The sequence below is a fragment of the Pecten maximus genome, chromosome 17, assembly GCF_902652985.1.
Source record: "Pecten maximus chromosome 17, xPecMax1.1, whole genome shotgun sequence".
Taxonomy (NCBI): Eukaryota; Metazoa; Mollusca; class Bivalvia; order Pectinida; family Pectinidae; genus Pecten; species Pecten maximus.
This window is the reverse complement of record NC_047031.1, coordinates 493,006-513,368: the sequence shown is the minus strand read 5'-3', so window position 1 is coordinate 513,368 and position 20,363 is coordinate 493,006.

Genomic DNA, 20,363 nt, shown 5'->3' with positions numbered 1-20,363 from the left:
ATATCACACGGAGATATATCACACGGAGGATATATCACACGGAGGTATATCACACGGAGGTATATCACACGGACCAGGTATATCACACGGAGATATATCACACGGAGATATATCACACGGAGATATATCACACGGAGGATATATCACACGGAGATATATCACACGGAGATATATCACACGGAGATATATCACACGGAGGTATATCACACGGAGATATATCACACGGAGATATATCACACGGAGGTATATCACACGGAGATATATCACACGGAGATATATCACACGGAGATATATCACACGGAGGTATATCACACGGAGATATATCACACGGAGGTATATCACACGGAGATATATCACACGGAGATATATCACACGGAGATATATCACACGGAGATATATCACACGGAGATATATCACACGGAGATATATCACACGGAGATATATCACACGGAGATATATCACACGGAGGATATATCACACGGAGATATATCACACGGAGATATATCACACGGAGGTATATCACACGGAGATATATCACACGGAGATATATCACACGGAGATATATCACACGGAGATATATCACACGGAGATATATCACACGGAGATATATCACACGGAAATATATCACACGGAGATATATCACACGGAAATATATCACACGGAGATATATCACACGGAGATATATCACACGGAGATATATCACACGGAGATATATCACACGGAGATATATCACACGGAAATATATCACACGGAGATATATCACACGGAGATATATCACACGGAAATATATCACACGGAGATATATCACACGGAAATATATCACACGGAAATATATCACACGGAGATATATCACACGGAAATATATCACACGGAGATATATCACACGGAGATATATCACACGGAGATATATCACACGGAGATATATCACACGGAGATATATCACACGGAGATATATCACACGGAGATATATCACACGGAGATATATCACACGGAGATATATCACACGGAGGTATATCACACGGAGATATATCACACGGAGTATATCACACGGAGGAATATCACACGGAGTATATCACACGGAGATATATCACACGGAGGTATATCACACGGAGATATATCACACGGAGATATATCACACGGAGGTATATCACACGGAGATATATCACACGGAGATATATCACACGGAGGTATATCACACGGAGATATATCACACGGAGATATATCACACGGAGATATATCACACGGAGATATATCACACGGAGATATATCACACGGAGATATATCACACGGACCAGGTATATCACACGGAGATATATCACACGGAGGTATATCACACGGAGATATATCACACGGAGATATATCACACGGAGATATATCACACGGAGATATATCACACGGAGATATATCACACGGAGATATATCACACGGACCAGATATATCACACGGAGATATATCACACGGAGATATATCACACGGAGATATATCACACGGAGGTATATCACACGGAGGTATATCACACGGAGATATATCACACGGAGGTATATCACACGGAATATCACGGAGATATATCACACGGAGATATATCACACGGAGGTATATCACACGGAGATATATCACACGGAGATATATCACACGGAGGTATATCACACGAGATATATCACACGGAGGTATATCACACGGAGGTATATCACACGAGATATATCACACGGAGATATATCACACGGAGGTATATCACACGGAGGTATATCACACGGAGATATATCACACGGAGATATATCACACGGAGATATATCACGCGAGATATATCACACGGAGATATATCACACGGAGATATATCACACGGAGGTATATCGCACGGAGATATATCACGCGAGATATATCACACGGAGATATATCACGCGGAGATATATCACGCGAGATATATCACACGGAGATATATCACGCGAGATATATCACACGGAGATATATCACGCGAGATATATCACACTGAGATATATCACACGGAGATATATCACACGGAGATATATCACACGGAGATATATCACACGGAGATATATCACACGGAGATATATCACACGGAGATATATCACACGGAGATATATCACACGGAGATATATCACACGGAGATATATCACACGGAGTATATCACACGGAGATATATCACACGGAGATATATCACACGGAGATATATCACACGGAGATATATCACACGGAGATATATCACACGGAGATATATCACACGGAGATATATCACACGGAGATATATCACACGGATGTATATCACACGGAGATATATCACACGGAGATATATCACACGGAGATATATCACACGGAGATATATCCCACGGAGATATATCACACGGAGATATATCACACGGAGATATATCACACGGAGATATATCACACGGAGATATATCACACGGAGATATATCACACGGAGGTATATCACGCGAGATATATCACACGGAGATATATCACACGGAGATATATCACACGGAGATATATCACGGAGATATATCACACGGATGTATATCACACGAGATATATCACACGGAGATATATCACACGGGAAGTAATATCACACGGAGGTATATCACACGGAGATATATCACACGGAGATATATCACACGGAGTATATCACACGGAGATATATCACACGGAGGTATATCACACGGAGGTATATCACACGGAGGTATATCACACGGAGATATATCACACGGAGATATATCACACGGAGATATATCACACGGAGATATATCACACGGAGGTATATCACACGGAGATATATCACACGGAGGTATATCACACGGAGATATATCACACGGAGATATATCACACGGAGGTATATCACACGGAGATATATCACACGGAGGTATATCACACGGAGATATATCACACGAGATATATCACACGGAGATATATCACACGGAGGTATATCACACGGAGATATATCACACGGAGATATATCACACGGAGGTATATCACACGGAGATATATCACACGGAGGTATATCACACGGAGGTATATCACACGGAGATATATCACACGGAGGTATATCACACGGAGATATATCACACGGAGATATATCACACGGAGATATATCACACGGAGGTATATCACACGGAGATATATCACACGGAGGTATATCACACGGAGATATATCACACGGAGATATATCACACGGAGGTATATCACACGGAGATATATCACACGGAGATATATCACACGGAGGTATATCACACGGAGGTATATCACACGGAGATATATCACACGGAGATATATCACACGGAGGTATATCACACGGAGGTATATCACACGGAGATATATCACACGGAGGTATATCACACGGAGATATATCACACGGAGATATATCACACGGAGGTATATCACACGGAGATATATCACACGGAGATATATCACACGGAGGTATATCACACGGAGGTATATCACACGGAGATATATCACACGGAGATATATCACACGGAGGTATATCACACGGAGATATATCACACGGAGGTATATCACACGGAGATATATCACACGGAGATATATCACACGGAGGTATATCACACGGAGGTATATCACACGGAGATATATCACACGGAGATATATCACACGGAGGTATATCACACGGAGGATATATCACACGGAGATATATCACACGGAGGTATATCACACGGAGATATATCACACGGAGATATATCACACGGAGATATATCACACGGAGATATATCACACGGAGATATATCACACGGAGGTATATCACACGGAGATATATCACACGGAGATATATCACACGGAGGTATATCACACGGAGATATATCACACGGAGATATATCACACGGAGATATATCACACGGAGGTATATCACACGAGATATATCACACGGAGGTATATCACACGGAGGTATATCACACGGAGATATATCACACGGAGATATATCACACGGAGATATATCACACGGAGGTATATCACACGGAGGTATATCACACGGAGGTATATCACACGGAGATATATCACACGGAGGTATATCACACGGAGATATCACACGGAGGTATATCACACGGAGGTATATCACACGGTGATATATCACACGGAGGTATATCACACGGAGATATATCACACGGGGATATATCACACGGAGGTATATCACACGGAGATATATCACACGGAGGTATATCACACGGAGATATATCACACGGAGGATATATCACACGGAGGTATATCACACGGAGGTATATCACACGGAGATATATCACACGGAGATATATCACACGGAGATATATCACACGGAGATATATCACACGGAGGTATATCACACGGAGTATATCACACGGAGATATATCACACGGAGATATATCACACGGAGATATATCACACGGAGATATATCACACGGAGATATATCACACGGAGATATATCACACGGAGGATATATCACACGGAGGTATATCACACGGAGATATATCACACGGAGGATATATCACACGGAGGATATATCACACGGAGGTATATCACACGGACCAGGTATATCACACGGAGATATATCACACGGAGATATATCACACGGAGATATATCACACGGAGATATATCACACGGAGGTATATCACACGGAGATATATCACACGGAGATATATCACACGGAGATATATCACACGGAGATATATCACACGGAGGTATATCACACGGAGATATATCACACGGAGGATATATCACACGGAGATATATCACACGGAGATATATCACACGGAGATATATCACACGGAAGTATATCACACGGAGATATATCACACGGAGGTATATCACACGGAGATATATCACACGGAGATATATCACACGGAGATATATCACACGGAGGTATATCACACGGAGATATATCACACGGAGATATATCACACGGAGGTATATCACACGGAGATATATCACACGGACCAGGTATATCACACGGAGATATATCACACGGAGATATATCACACGGAGATATATCACACGGAGATATATCACACGGAGGTATATCACACGGAGGTATATCACACGGAGATATATCACACGGAGATATATCACACGGAGGTATATCACACGGAGGTATATCACACGGAGATATATCACACGGAGATATATCACACGGAGGTATATCACACGGAGATATATCACACGGAGATATATCACACGGAGATATATCACACGGAGGTATATCACACGGAGGTATATCACACGGAGATATATCACACGGAGATATATCACACGGAGATATATCACACGGAGGTATATCACACGGAGATATATCACACGGAGATATATCACACGGAGATATATCACACGGAGATATATCACACGGAGGTATATCACACGGAGATATATCACACGGAGGTATATCACACGGAGGTATATCACACGGAGGTATATCACACGGAGGTATATCACACGGAGATATATCACACGGAGATATATCACACGGAGATATATCACACGGAGGTATATCACACGGAGATATATCACACGGAGGTATATCACACGGAGATATATCACACGGAGATATATCACACGGACCAGATATATCACACGGAGATATATCACACGGAGGTATATCACACGGAGATATATCACACGGAGATATATCACACGGAGATATATCACACGGAGGTATATCACACGGAGATATATCACACGGAGATATATCACACGGAGGTATATCACACGGAGATATATCACACGGAGATATATCACACGGAGATATATCACACGGAGGTATATCACACGGAGGTATATCACACGGAGATATATCACACGGAGATATATCACACGGAGATATATCACACGGAGATATATCACACGGAGATATATCACACGGAGATATATCACACGGAGGTATATCACACGGAGATATATCACACGGAGATATATCACACGGAGATATATCACACGGAGATATATCACACGGAGATATATCACACGGAGGATATATCACACGGAGATATATCACACGGAGATATATCACACGGAGATATATCACACGGAAATATATCACACGGAGATATATCACACGGAGATATATCACACGGAGATATATCACACGGAGATATATCACACGGAGATATATCACACGGAGATATATCACACGGAGATATATCACGCGAGATATATCACACGGAGATATATCACACGGAGATATATCACACGGAGATATATCACACGGAGATATATCACACGGAGATATATCACACGGAGATATATCACACGGAGGTATATCACACGGAGATATATCACACGGAGATATATCACACGGAGATATATCACACGGAGATATATCACACGGAGATATATCACACGGAGATATATCACACGGAGATATATCACACGGAGATATATCACACGGAGGTATATCACACGGAGATATATCACACGGAGATATATCACACGGAGGTATATCACACGGAGATATATCACACGGAGGTATATCACACGGAGATATATCACACGGAGATATATCACACGGAGATATATCACACGGAGGTATATCACACGGAGATATATCACACGGAGGTATATCACACGGAGATATATTCACACGGAGATATATCACACGGAGGTATATCACACGGAGATATATCACACGGAGATATATCACACGGAGATATATCACACGGAGATATATCACACGGAGATATATCACACGGAGATATATCACACGGAGATATATCACACGGAGGTATATCACACGGAGATATATCACACGGAGATATATCACACGGAGATATATCACACGGAGGTATATCACACGGAGATATATCACACGGAGATATATCACACGGAGGATATATCACACGGAGATATATCACACGGAGATATATCACACGGAGATATATCACACGGAGGTATATCACACGGAGATATATCACACGGAGATATATCACACGGAGATATATCACACGGAGATATATCACACGGAGGTATATCACACGGAGATATATCACACGGAGATATATCACACGGAGATATATCACACGGAGGTATATCACACGGAGATATATCACACGGAGATATATCACACGGAGATATATCACACGGAGTATATCACACGGAGATATATCACACGGAGATATATCACACGGAGATATATCACACGGAGATATATCACACGGAGATATATCACACGGAGATATATCACACGGAGATATATCACACGGAGGTATATCACACGGAGGTATATCACACGGAGGTATATCACACGGAGATATATCACACGGAGGTATATCACACGGAGGTATATCACACGGAGGTATATCACACGGAGATATATCACACGGAGATATATCACACGGAGGTATATCACACGGAGGTATATCACACGGAGATATATCACACGGAGATATATCACACGGAGGTATATCACACGGAGATATATCACACGGAGATATATCACACGGAGATATATCACACGGAGGTATATCACACGGAGATATATCACACGGAGGTATATCACACGGAGATATATCACACGGAGATATATCACACGGAGATATATCACACGGAGGTATATCACACGGAGATATATCACACGGAGATATATCACACGGAGGTATATCACACGGAGATATATCACACGGAGATATATCACACGGAGATATATCACACGGAGATATATCACACGGAGATATATCACACGGAGATATATCACACGGAGGTATATCACACGGAGATATATCACACGGAGATATATCACACGGAGATATATCACACGGAGATATATCACACGGAGATATATCACACGGAGATATATCACACGGAGGTATATCACACGGAGATATATCACACGGAGATATATCACACGGAGGTATATCACACGGAGGTATATCACACGGAGATATATCACACGGAGATATATCACACGGAGGTATATCACACGGAGATATATCACACGGAGGTATATCACACGGAGATATATCACACGGAGATATATCACACGGAGGATATATCACACGGAGGTATATCACACGGAGATATATCACACGGAGGTATATCACACGGAGATATATCACACGGAGATATATCACACGGAGATATATCACACGGAGGTATATCACACGGAGATATATCACACGGAGGTATATCACACGGAGATATATCACACGGAGATATATCACACGGAGATATATCACACGGAGGTATATCACACGGAAATATATCAAACGGAGGTATATCGCACGGAGGTATATCACACGGAGGTATATCACACGGAGATATATCACATGGAAGTATATCACACGGATATATATCACACAGTGATATATCACACGGAGATATATCACACGGAGATATATCACACGGAGGTATATCACACGGAGATATATCACACGGACCAGGTATATCACACGGACCAGGTATATCACACGGCCCAGATACAAGGGAAGGTTAAAAGGGAAAATTTTTATCAAGGAATATACAAGTTTTGTATTGAATTTTCCCAGTTCATTTAATTTCGATTCTTTAAGGGGATATTCGTATTCCGAGTTCCTATTTTTGAACGTGTGCTGTATTCAAGGAATTCAGGTTTAGGGGAATCCGATTTAACGAGGGTAGTTCAATGAATTCGTTTCAAGTAAAGCGTTTTTCCGAAAAGGGTATTCAAGGATGTTGATTTCAGGGGAATTCAGTTTTGAAAGCGGGGTTCTACGTTTTTGGGTATTCAGAAATGCAGTTTTTTGAAATTCCGGAGTTCTAGAATTCGAGTTCACGAGTTTATTCCACGAAGTTATTCAAATTTCCGAGTATTGAAGCGTATTCAGTAATGCAGTTTACGAAATTCATTCAAGAACCCCAGTTTATTTAAGGTTTCAGAAATGCCGAGAAATTTTTAAGGTGTTCTCCCGGTATTCCCGAGTTTAGGAATTTCATTTTCACGAATTCACAGTAATGCCGAGTTTATTGAAATTCGAGTTTATATGAATTTTCCCGAGTTTAGAGTCGATTTTTTGGAAACCCCCGTATTCACGGAGTTGGTTTATTGTATTCTAGCTATTGTATATCAGTTAATTAAGGTATCCAAATTTTTCCCCGGGGTTTTTTTTCCCTGTATTTCACGAATTTAAGGTATTCAGGGTTATTCGGAGTTTCGGAATTCCCGAGTTTAACGAAGTTTTATTCAAAGGTTTCAGGAATTTCGGATTTTTTTTAGGCTGTATTCAGAGGGTCGGTTATCGATTCGAGGTTTTTTTAAAGCGATTTCCACGTTCGAGTTTTTTGTAAAAGTTGAACCACGAATTTGTTTCCCAAAGGGTTTTCCCCGATTTCACGAGGGTTTATTCGGACCGATTCCCCTTTTTTCCCCGAGTTCAGAATTCGAGTTCACGAAATTTCGATTTCAATGAAATGTCCCGATTCACGTAATACGTATATAAGGGGAACCGTATTCAGGGGTATCGTTAGTTAACGTAATGGGGTATTTCCCGGGTTTTCCCCGAGTTCCCTGAATTTCGAGTTTAGGAATTCCCGAGTTTTTTTTAAGGGTATTCAGTATTCCCCTGTATTCACGAATTCCCTGAGTTTACGTATTCGAGTTTTTAAACGGAGTTTTTTTAAGGGGGTCATGGAGGTATTCCCCGGTAACCCCAGTTTACGAAGTTTAACTTTTTAAGGGTTTATCAATGTATTCGAGTTCCCCAAAATTCTTTTCAGAATTCGGATTTACAAGGGAGTTCAGAAGGTTTAGTTTTTTTAAAACGAGTTCAGGGGTATTCGAGTTTAACGGAATTCGAGTTCCAGGGTAAGTTGTATTCACAGGATTTTTTGTAAGATTTTCTTACCATTTATATTTAATTTTGTTATAAATTTCCCCGAGTTTACTGAAATTCCCCGAGTTTCCCAGTATTCAATTTCTTTTTAAGGTTTTCCCACGATGTCTGATTTCACGAATTTCGATTTTCCCGGGGGTTTCCCCAAGTTTTACAATGGGTTTTTTTGAAATTCCTGAGTTTTTTTAACCCGAGTTTAACGAACCCGAGTTTCCCCCGAAGTTTTTTCGATTCAGTAATTCGTGTTCACTTTAAAGGATTTCACGTAATTCCCGGTTTCCCGAAATTTTCGAGTTTCAATGCCCTTGGGTTCAGGGAAATTTCGTTTTTTATTAAGGGTTAACGGGAATTCGAGTTTTATTAATGCGTATTTCCTGTTTCGAGTTTTTTTAAGGGGTATTCACGAAATGGTTGTATCCTTTGAATTCAGCTAGGGGAATGCGATTCCAAGTATTCGAGTTTAACTGAAATTCGACTATTGAATTCGTATTCCGAAAGCGGAGTTCAGAAATTCCCCGGGTTTCACGAATTTTAGTTATCCCGTATTCCCCGAGTTTACTTATTCTTAGTATAACGAAATTCGATTTACGTATTCCCCCGATTTTCACGAAGTTCCGAGTTATTTTGAAATTCGGGGTTTTAAAGTTATTCAAGGGTTTCGGGTTTTCTCGAATGCCCCGGGTTCCCACGAAATTTCGAGTTTCAGGGGTAATGCGGAGTTAAAAAGAAGTTTAGGCATGACCGAGTTCCTTTTCGGAGTTTTAACGTATTCCCCGGAGTTTTTTGTAATTTCGTATTCAAATTTGAGTTCAGTTTCGAGTTCAGTTGGGATTTAAAGAAATTTGGGGGGTTTTATACGGAATTTTCCCCGTAGTTTTTTAAGTTTTCCCATTTAAGGCGGCATTTAAGGAGTTCCAACAAATTCGAGTTTTTTTAAGGGTTTCAACGTATTCAGAATTTGAAGGGGAGTAGTTTCCACAAGTTTAGTTTTTTTTGAAATGTCGTAGTTTATGTATTTCTGTATTTCCTGAAAGCGTTTTCTATTAAAATGTCTGTAGTTCTACTGTAATGTCTGTGTTCACGTAATGTCTGTATTTAATGAAGTCTGTATTTTCTTGTAATGTCTTAGTTCTAGAATGTCTGTATTTAATTGAATGTCGTTTTTTAATTTATGTCTGTGTTCTACGAAATTCTGTAGTTCTATTGTAATGTCTGTTTAGAAAGCTGTGTTTATTGAATGTCGTAGTTTTTTGTAAGTTGTAGTTCTATGTAATTTTGATTTTTCCTTTGAAAGTCGTAGTTTTTTGTATTTTGTATTTTCTATTTAGTCTGTTTTCTATGTAGTCTTAGTTTATTGTAATGTCTGTAGTTCTATTGTAATGTCTGTAGTTCTATTGTAATGTCTGTAGTTCTATTGTAATGTCTGTAGTTCTATTGTAATGTCTGTAGTTCTATTGTAATGTCTGTAGTTCTATTGTAATGTCTGTAGTTCTATTGTAATGTCTGTAGTTCTACTGTAATGTCTGTAGTTCTATTGTAATGTCTGTAGTTCTACTGTAATGTCTGTAGTTCTATTGTAATGTCTGTAGTTCTATTGTAATGTCTGTAGTTCTATTGTAATGTCTGTAGTTCTATTGTAATGTCTGTAGTTCTATTGTAATGTCTGTAGTTCTATTGTAATGTCTGTAGTTCTATTGTAATGTCTGTAGTTCTACTGTAATGTCTGTAGTTCTACTGTAATGTCTGTAGTTCTATTGTAATGTCTGTAGTTCTATTGTAATGTCTGTAGTTCTACTGTAATGTCTGTAGTTATATTGTAATGTCTGTAGTTCTATTGTAATGTCTGTAGTTCTATTGTAATGTCTGTAGTTCTATTGTAATGTCTGTAGTTCTATTGTAATGTCTGTAGTTCTATTGTAATGTCTGTAGTTCTATTGTAATGTCTGTAGTTCTATTGTAATGTCTGTAGTTCTATTGTAATGTCTGTAGTTCTACTGTAATGTCTGTAGTTCTATTGTAATGTCTGTAGTTCTACTGTAATGTCTGTAGTTCTATTGTAATGTCTGTAGTTCTATTGTAATGTCTGTAGTTCTATTGTAATGTCTGTAGTTCTATTGTAATGTCTGTAGTTCTACTGTAATGTCTGTAGTTCTATTGTAATGTCTGTAGTTCTATTGTAATGTCTGTAGTTCTACTGTAATGTCTGTAGTTCTATTGTAATGTCTGTAGTTCTATTGTAATGTCTGTAGTTCTATTGTAATGTCTGTAGTTCTATTGTAATGTCTGTAGTTCTACTGTAATGTCTGTAGTTCTATTGTAATGTCTGTAGTTCTATTGTAATGTCTGTAGTTCTATTGTAATGTCTGTAGTTCTATTGTAATGTCTGTAGTTCTATTGTAATGTCTTAGTTCTTTTGTAATTCTGTAGTCTAGGGAATGGGGCTGTATTTACTGAATGTCGATTTACTGAAAGGCTGTATTTATTGTAAGTTTTGTAGTTCTATTGTAGCGGTTCAAATTGTCTGTAGTTTTTTGAAATGTTGTATTTTTTGTAATTCGAGTTCTATTGAAAGGGCGTATTTTATTGTAATGTCGTATCTTTTGAATGTCTGTAGTTTTATTGTTTTTTTTTATGAAATTCTGTTTTCTAACTGAATTTTGTCTGTGTTCTTTTGTATGTCGTAGTTCTATGTAATGTTTTGATTTAATTAAGTTGTAGTTCTATTGTAATGTCTGTATTTCTATGAAAGGGTCTGTATCCTTTTTGGAAGTCGTATTTATTGAAAGGTCTTATTCATTGTAATTCTTTAGTTTATTAAATGTCTGTGTTCTTGTAATGTCTGTAGTTTATGTAATTCTGAATTCTATTTTTGTCTGATCTTTTTGTAATGTCTGTAGTTTATACTGTAATGTCTGTAGTTCTACTGTAATGTCTGTAGTTCTACTGTAATGTCTGTAGTTCTATTGTAATGTCTGTAGTTCTATTGTAATGTCTGTAGTTCTATTGTAATGTCTGTAGTTCTACTGTAATGTCTGTAGTTCTATTGTAATGTCTGTAGTTCTACTGTAATGTCTGTAGTTCTATTGTAATGTCTGTAGTTCTATTGTAATGTCTGTAGTTCTACTGTAATGTCTGTAGTTCTACTGTAATGTCTGTAGTTCTATTGTAATGTCTGTAGTTCTATTGTAATGTCTGTAGTTCTATTGTAATGTCTGTAGTTCTATTGTAATGTCTGTAGTTCTACTGTAATGTCTGTAGTTCTATTGTAATGTCTGTAGTTCTATTGTAATGTCTGTAGTTCTATTGTAATGTCTGTAGTTCTATTGTAATGTCTGTAGTTCTACTGTAATGTCTGTAGTTCTATTGTAATGTCTGTAGTTCTATTGTAATGTCTGTAGTTCTATTGTAATGTCTGTAGTTCTATTGTAATGTCTGTAGTTCTATTGTAATGTCTGTAGTTCTATTGTAATGTCTGTAGTTCTATTGTAATGTCTGTAGTTCTATTGTAATGTCTGTAGTTCTACTGTAATGTCTGTAGTTCTATTGTAATGTCTGTAGTTCTACTGTAATGTCTGTAGTTCTATTGTAATGTCTGTAGTTCTATTGTAATGTCTGTAGTTCTATTGTAATGTCTGTAGTTCTATTGTAATGTCTGTAGTTCTACTGTAATGTCTGTAGTTCTATTGTAATGTCTGTAGTTATATGTAATGTCTGTAGTTCTATTGTAATGTCTGTAGTTCTATTGTAATGTCTGTAGTTCTATTGTAATGTCTGTAGTTCTACTGTAATGTCTGTAGTTCTATTGTAATGTCTGTAGTTCTATTGTAATGTCTGTAGTTCTATTGTAATGTCTGTAGTTCTATTGTAATGTCTGTAGTTCTATTGTAATGTCTGTAGTATTGTAGTGTCTGTAGTTCTACTGTAATGTCTGTAGTTCTATTGTAATGTCTGTAGTTCTACTGTAATGTCTGTAGTTATATTGTAATGTCTGTAGTTATATTGTAATGTCTGTAGTTCTATTGTAATGTCTGTAGTTCTATTGTAATGTCTGTAGTTCTATTGTAATGTCTGTAGTTCTACTGTAATGTCTGTAGTTCTACTGTAATGTCTGTAGTTCTATTGTAATGTCTGTAGTTCTATTGTAATGTCTGTAGTTCTATTGTAATGTCTGTAGTTCTATTGTAATGTCTGTAGTTCTACTGTAATGTCTGTAGTCCTATTGTAATGTCTGTAGTTCTATTGTAATGTCTGTAGTTCTATTGTAATGTCTGTAGTTATACTGTAATGTCTGTAGTTCTATTGTAATGTCTGTAGTTCTATTGTAATGTCTGTAGTTCTATTGTAATGTCTGTAGTTCTATTGTAATGTCTGTAGTTATACTGTAATGTCTGTAGTTCTACTGTAATGTCTGTAGTTCTATTGTTATGTCTGTAGTTCTATTGTAATGTCTGTAGTTCTACTGTAATGTCTGTAGTTCTATTGTTATGTCTGTAGTTCTACTGTAATGTCTGTAGTTCTATTGTTATGTCTGTAGTTCTATTGTAATGTCTGTAGTCGGGCCTCTGGATTGATGTCGGACACTATTGTGATCTTGCGTAGCTCTATTTTATCTTGGCAAAGGAGAATGGAGAGTTTAATCGAAAGCTTTACAAAGGGGGACGGAGTGAATCGAACCCCTGACAAAGGGGCGGAATGGTCCGAACACATTTTACCTATCTGTACTGTTAATATTACTCCACTGATCATGTATATATATATTAGCAATATGCATCAAGCAAACGTTTGTCTTGTTTTCCATTGTAAGGATGGGTTGGACATTAAATAAACAGCACGATTTACATGCTTGATGTCGACTGGAAGCAGGGAAACTTTCGACTTAAGACAAAGTTTTGAATGTAAATCCAGACCAGAGGAAAGACTTTTCCGATAAGCAAGTTTTAGCCCGTATTTTAATAAATACCAGAATCATTCAGTTGGAGATGTACATTTAACAGAAATATAAATCAGGAATAAAGTTATCACACATCCAATGTATGCCTATTGAGTCAGGAAAACAAATACCATATTTAAATATGTTCTACTGTTTGACCCGTGCGTCGTGTTTTCTGGATGGACACGTGTTAAATGTATATTGACCACAGGGACATTGACTCTTGACCACTTGATATCTCCTATCTTATGTTGTCAGAAATATGTAAAACCTTTCATGGAGGTCGATCGATTGCATATCATTGTGTTTGTACAGTTATCAGTCAAGTGGCCGCGGTGAACACTTCAGGTAATCTCTAAACATTTCTGTCATGTACAAACGATCCCAAGACATCACACTGACGTCGACACGAACCCCACATATGACAGGCGCCTTAAGGCTCAACCACATTGGAAAACCCTGTATGTAGGGTCTAAAATGGTATCTGCTGCCCTCATTACACGGCGTTAGAAGCGTCTAGATTTAGGATCTTCTGTTGTCACGTGGATAACATCTTTCTTCTTTCCATGTTCTCTCTTGACACTTCCTCTTTCGACTTTTTATTGGGGTGTCCGTCTCTTCTGCTGTCTAAGGAACCTTCAGTATTTAATTGTGTAACAACTAGTGTACCCGTTATCAACATAATGTGACCAAAAGGAATGTCCAGACGGAGTGTCCCCATCAGTAGAATATAAAGTAATGTCCAGACGGAGTGTCCCCATCAGTGTCCTCGGTAGAATATAAAGTAATGTCCAGACGGGGTGTCCCCATCAGTGTCCTCGGTAGAATATAAAGGAATGTCCAGACGGAGTGTCCCCATCAGTGTCCTCGGTAGAATATAAAGTAATGTCCAGACGGAGTGTCCCCGTCAGTGTCCTCGGTAGAATATAAAGTAATGTCCAGACGGAGTGTCCCCATCAGTGTCCTCGGTAGAATATAAAGTAATGTCCAGACGGAGTGTCCCCATCAGTAGAATATAAAGGAATGTCCAGACGGAGTGTCCCCATCAGTGTCCTCGGTAGAATATAAAGGAATGTCCAGACGGAGTGTCCCCATCAGTGTCCTCGGTAGAATATAAAGTAATGTCCAGACGGGGTGTCCCCATCAGTGTCCTCGGTAGAATATAAAGGAATGTCCAGACGGGGTGTCCCCATCAGTGTCCTCGGTAGAATATAAAGTAATGTCCAGACGGGGTGTCCCCATCAGTGTCCTCGGTAGAATATAAAGTAATGTCCAGACGGGTGTCCCCATCAGTGTCCTCGGTAGAATATAAAGTAATGTCCAGACGGAGTGTCCCCATCAGTGTCCTCGGTAGAATATAAAGTAAGGTCCAGACGGAGTGTCCCCATCAGTGTCCTCGGTAGAATATAAAGTAAGGTCCAGACGGGGTGTCCCCATCAGTAGAATATAAAGTAATGTCCAGACGGAGTGTCCCCATCAGTGTCCTCGGTAGAATATAAAGGAATGTCCAGACGGAGTGTCCCCATCAGTGTCCTCGGTAGAATATAAAGTAATGTCCAGACGGAGTGTCCCCATCAGTGTCCCCATCAGTAGAATATAAAGTAATGTCCAGACGGAGTGACCCCATCAGTGTCCTCGGTAGAATATAAAGGAATGTCCAGACGGAGTGTCCCCATCAGTGTCCTCGGTAGAATATAAAGTAATGTCCAGACGGAGTGTCCCCATCAGTAGAATATAAAGTAATGTCCCGACGGAGTGTCCCCATCAGTAGAATATAAAGTAATGTCCAGACGGAGTGTCCCCATCAGTGCCCTCGGTAGAATATAAAGTAATGTCCAGACGGAGTGTCCCCATCAGTGTCCTCGGTAGAATACAAAGTAATGTCCAGACGGAGTGTCCCCATCAGTAGAATATAAAGTAATGTCCAGACGGAGTGTCCCCATCAGTGTCCTCGGTAGAATAGTGTCCCCATCAGTGTCCTCGGTAGAATATAAAGTAATGTCCAGACGGAGTGTCCCCATCAGTGTCCTCGGTAGAATATAAAGTAATGTCCAGACGGAGTGTCCCCATCAGTGTCCTCGGTAGAATATAAAGTAATGTCCAGACGGAGTGTCCCCATCAGTAGAATATAAAGTAATGTCCAGACGGGGTGTCCCCATCAGTGTCCTCGGTAGAATATAAAGTAATGTCCAGACGGGGTGTCCCCATCAGTGTCCTCGGTAGAATATAAAGTAATGTCCAGACGGGGTGTCCCCATCAGTAGAATATAAAGTAATGTCCAGACGGAGTGTCCCCATCAGTGTCCTCGGTAGAATATAAAGTAATGTCCAGACGGAGTGTCCCCATCAGTGTCCTCGGTAGAATATAAAGTAATGTCCAGACGGGGTGTCCCCATCAGTGTCCTCGGTAGAATATAAGTAATGTCCAGACGGAGTGTCCCCATCAGTGTCCTCGGTAGAATATAAAGTAATGTCCAGACGGAGTGTCCCCATCAGTAGAATATAAAGTAATGTCCAGACGGGGTGTCCCCATCAGTAGAATATAAAGTAATGTCCAGACGGAGTGTCCCCATCAGTGTCCTCGGTAGAATATAAAGTAATGTCCAGACGGGGTGTCCCCATCAGTGTCCTCGGTAGAATATAAAGTAATGTCCAGACGGAGTGTCCCCATCAGTGTCCTCGGTAGAATATAAAGTAATGTCCAGACGGAGTGTCCCCATCAGTAGAATATAAAGTAATGTCCAGACGGAGTGTCCCCATCAGTGTCCTCGGTAGAATATAAAGTAATGTCCAGACGGAGTGTCCCCATCAGTGTCCTCGGTAGAATATAAAGTAATGTCCAGACGGAGTGTCCCCATCAGTGTCCTCGGTAGAATATAAAGGAATGTCCAGACGGAGTGTCCCCATCAGTGTCCTCGGTAGAATATAAAGTAATGTCCAGACGGAGTGTCCCCATCAGTGTCCCTCGGTAGAATATAAAGTAATGTCCAGACGGAGTGTCCCCATCAGTGTCCTCGTAGAATATAAAGTAATGTCCAGACGGAGTGTCCCCATCAGTGTCCTCGGTAGAATATAAAGTAAGCCCAGACGGGGGGAAGGTCCTCGGTAGAATTAAAGAATGCCAGACGGAGTGTCCCCCGTAGAATAAAAGTAAGCCAGAGGAGTGTCCCATAGTGTCCCGGTAGAATAAAAGAAATGTCCAGAGGGGGGTCCCCTTCAGTGTCCTGGGTAGAATAAAAGAAATTTTCCCAACGGGGGGCCCCCCATAGTGCCCTGGTAGAAATAAAGAAATGTCCAACGGAGTGTCCCCATTCCCCGTAGTAAATAATGTCCGACGGAGGGCCCATCGGTGAATAAAAAGTAAGTCCAGACGGGGTTTCCCCATCAGTTCCTGGGGAAATATAAAGTAATGCCGACGGGGTGCCCCATTTCCCGTAGAATATAAAGAAATGCCCCCGAGGAGGTCCCCTTTGGTAAAATAAAATAATGTCCAGACGGGTTCCCCACAGTGTCCGGGGAAAAAAAAGTATGTCCAGAGGGTTTGCCCCCTCAGTGTCTGGGTAGAATTAAAGAAATTCCCGGGGGTGTCCCCATCAGTGTCCTGGGGAGAATATAAAGAAAATGTCCAGACGGAGTGTCCCATCAGTTCTCGGAGAAATAAGTAAGTCCAGAGGGAGGCCCCCCCAAGTGCCCTCGGTAAATTTAAAGTAATGTCCAAGGGAAATTCCCCACAGGTCCTCGGTAGAATATAAGGAATGTCCAGAGGGTGTCCCATCCCCGAGAATAAAAGTATTCCGAAAAGGTTTCCCCATCATTTCCGGGGAAATATAAAGAATTCAGACGGAGTGTCCCCATCAGTAGAATAAAAGGGAATGCCAGACGGATGTCCCCGGCAGGAGAATATAAAAGAATGTCCAGAGGAGTGTCCCCATCGTAAAATAAAAAGTGAAGGGCCCATCTGCCTCTAAATTGTTTGGCCAGCCCCATGTCCCCTTTCTCTTTAAAAATTCCCAACATTCCCCCTCTTCCTCTAAAAAAAATTCCGACAAAATTTTCCCCTCCCGGGGTAAAAAAATTTTCCCATTCCCCTCTCCCCCTAATAAAAATTTCAGGGGGTTCCCCATTTAAAAACCACTTCCCCCTTCCCCTAAAAAAATTCCCCTGTCCCCTCTAAAAATTAAAATCCAACCCCCTCTTCCCTTTTTTATAAAAAACCCCAACTTCCCCTCTTATAAAATTTTCCCCACTTCCCCTTAAAATAAAAATGCCAACCCACCCCTAAAATTTTTTCCCATCCCTCGTTCCTCTAAATTATAAAAAATTAAACAAATTTCCATCTTCCTCAAAAAAATTAAAAAATTCCCACGGGTTTCCCCCCATCGTTCCTTTTTAAAATTAAAAAATGTCCCTTCCCCTCTAAAAAAAAAGTTTCCCCAAATTTCCCCCCATGAAAAAAAATTTATTCCGCATTCCCCCACTCCCCCTTTTTAAAAATTTCCCCAACTCCCTCTAAATATAAAAAACCCCATTCCCCTCTGCCTCGTTTTTTTGTCCAAGGGGTTCCCCTTTTTCCCTCTAAATTTACCCCGGGGGTTTCCCTTCTTCCCTTTTGTGTTGTAAAAAATTCCCCTCTGCCTCTAAAATTTTTTTTCCAACGGACCCCCTCCCCCAAAAAAAAATTTTTCCCCCTATTTCCCCACTTTCCTGGGAAAAAAAGATTCAACGGTACCCCCTCATGCCTCAAAATTAAATCCCCCCGGGGGGTCCCCTCTTTAAAAATAATTCCAAACTTCCCCCCCCAAATTTTTGCCAACTTTTCCCCTTCGGAAAATTTAAAAATTTCCAAACTTCCCCATCGGGCCTTTAAATATTTCCCAACATTCCCCCGGTTAAATTCCGACGGGAGTGTCCCACATCAGTTGCATCGGTTTAGAATATAAAGTAATGTCAGGAGGAGGTCCCCATCAGTAGAATATAAAGTATGTCCAGAGGGGTTCCCCTCAGTTCTTCCTCGGTAGAATATAAATAGTAATGGTCCGACGGAGTGTCCCCATCCAGTAGAATATAAAGTAATGTCCAGACGGAGTGTCCCCATCAGTGTCCTCGGTAGAATATAAAGTAATGTCCAGACGGAGTGTCCCCATCAGTGCCCTCGGTAGAATACAAAGTAATGTCCAGACGGGGTGTCCCCATCAGTAGAATATAAAGTAATGTCCAGACGGAGTGTCCCCATCAGTAGAATATAAAGTAATGTCCAGACGGAGTGTCCCCATCAGTAGAATATAAAGTAATGTCCAGACGGAGTGTCCCCATCAGTGTCCTCGGTAGAATATAAAGTAATGTCCAGACGGAGTGTCCCCATCAGTAGAATATAAAGTAATGTCCAGACGGGGTGTCCCCATCAGTTTCCTCGGTAGAATATAAAGTAATGTCCAGACGGAGTGTCCCCATCAGTAGAATATAAAGTAATGTCCAGAGGGAGTGTCCCCATCAGTTTCCTCGGTAGAATATAAAGGAATGTCCAGACGGAGTGTCCCCATCAGTGTCCTCGGTAGAATATAAAGGAATGTCCAGACGGAGTGTCCCCATCAGTAGAATATAAAGTAATGTCCAGACGGGGTGTCCCCATCAGTTTCCTCGGTAG